This window comes from Penaeus vannamei, chromosome 13, assembly GCF_042767895.1.
Source record: "Penaeus vannamei isolate JL-2024 chromosome 13, ASM4276789v1, whole genome shotgun sequence".
Taxonomy (NCBI): domain Eukaryota; kingdom Metazoa; phylum Arthropoda; class Malacostraca; order Decapoda; family Penaeidae; genus Penaeus; species Penaeus vannamei.
The window spans coordinates 29,060,180-29,061,936 of NC_091561.1; the positions used below are offsets into that span (position 1 = coordinate 29,060,180).

The following is a 1,757-nucleotide window of genomic DNA, read 5'->3' on the forward strand; positions in this document are numbered from 1 at the left end:
AAATTAATTCCTTCCTAAAAGAAGAGGAAATGAACAGGACATTAAAAAGAGTACTAGTATAATATATAGATTAATGCGGAAAGATTTAGTTACTAACGAATGTAAGTATGCACATGTTACGCTTTAAAGAATGATGGGGTGTCTTATAGTAATTATGCATTTTAGAGGATATACATATTTAATCCTTTTTATTATTAACATTATCATTATGCATTTAAATGATATACATATATTATTATCATTATCATTAGATCTCTAATAGTAGAGATTTAACTGATATATATATTTATTCCTAAATATATGGTTCTCATTTATATGTGATATTCATAACACCCAGGTTATAACCTATTTTAGGAAGACATTTAAACTAGTACCATCGGCAGCATGCAGCACATGACTTTAGCACAGGGGCATCATTTTAACAGGCGGGGTCTACTCGTGACATACGAGAGATATGTGTTTTTTTTTCTCCAATGATCAATGCTCTAGACTTAATTATCCTAGATTTACCCCAGCATTTTTACCTAGGAGTCATAGGTATGGCGGGAGATGTAAGCATTATTCATAAAATTAGATTTCTGTTATGACTGCAAAAATCTGTTGTTTAGTTCAGATACACTGAGAGAAATTGGAGTGAGATCTAACAGTCAAAGCTTATTAGGAGATTCCGTCAGTAAAATATATATATATATATATATATATATATATATATATATATATATATATATATATATATATATATATATATATATATATATATATATCTTTATCAGTCACTTTGAATAAACCGTTAATATTAACACAGGGTTTTAAAAATCGTCATCTGGTAGTGACCACATTTGTATAAACACACACACACACACACACACACACACACACACACACACACACACACACACACACACACACACACACACACACACACACACACACACACACACATATGATCAGATCGATGTACATTACACTTACAAGATATTTCCTTTGGAAGTACATCCCGTGGCAACGCTTCTATTATCACAGATTTTGGTTTAGGTAGTGCAACCTCGTCGAAATGAATAACTGCACCGAGTACATTTCCTTGTTGTAGCTGTTGTCAGTATCGTATCAGTCAAGACTGGAAGCCAAGAAATTTTCTAACAAGAGGGAAAGTCACAGGTCTTGGAATTAGTATTTCTTTCGTTCTTGACTCGTTCAGGAAAAGATAAGGCACCCTAAGCGTTAACCCGAATGGAATTCCTTAATGTGTTTCATTTTGCAAACCTCTGGAGATTATTTCAGTTGATATATATGGAATTTTATTTATAACCTTTAAAAATATGTATTTCTGTGTTATTCTTGGCAAAAGAAAAAACAGATAATATAAGGCCTATTTATTATCGTTCTTATAAAGTACATTAATCTGTACACATATCTATTCTACAGTAAAAAAAAACGCATACACAATCATTGTGCATACATAGTCATATATGAATCTGTGTGTGTGTGTGTGTGTGTGTGTGTGTGTGTGTGTGTGTGTGTGTGTGTGTGTGTGTGTGTGTGTGTGTGTGTGTGTGTGTGTGTATGTGTGTGTGTGTGTGTGTGTGTGTGTGTTTTGTATATAAATTTGAGTGGGTGTGAGCGTGTGCGTACGCATAGGCACGCGCGCACACACACAACCGAAGGAGGCTCTCCCGCAGACGAGTCGAGTCTCTCGGTCTTGCTGTTTCCACAATGTCCTTCAGACGCCCTCAGTTGAGCTCTGCGGCAGCGCTTCC

At 34.9% G+C, this 1,757-nt stretch overlaps 1 protein-coding gene across 3 annotated transcripts in view; it reads right to left on the minus strand.

The window, feature by feature from the left end:
- Positions 1 to 1,358: 1,358 nt before the first annotated feature.
- LOC113828248 (facilitated trehalose transporter Tret1) overlaps positions 1,359 to 1,757 on the minus strand; it is a 50,879-nt gene continuing 50,480 nt past the window's right edge. For all 3 annotated transcript variants that reach the window (XM_070129116.1, XM_070129117.1, XM_070129115.1), the window contains exon 7: positions 1,359 to 1,757. This exon is cut by the window's right edge and continues 227 nt beyond it. The gene's annotated coding sequence lies outside the window, so the exon portion shown is untranslated.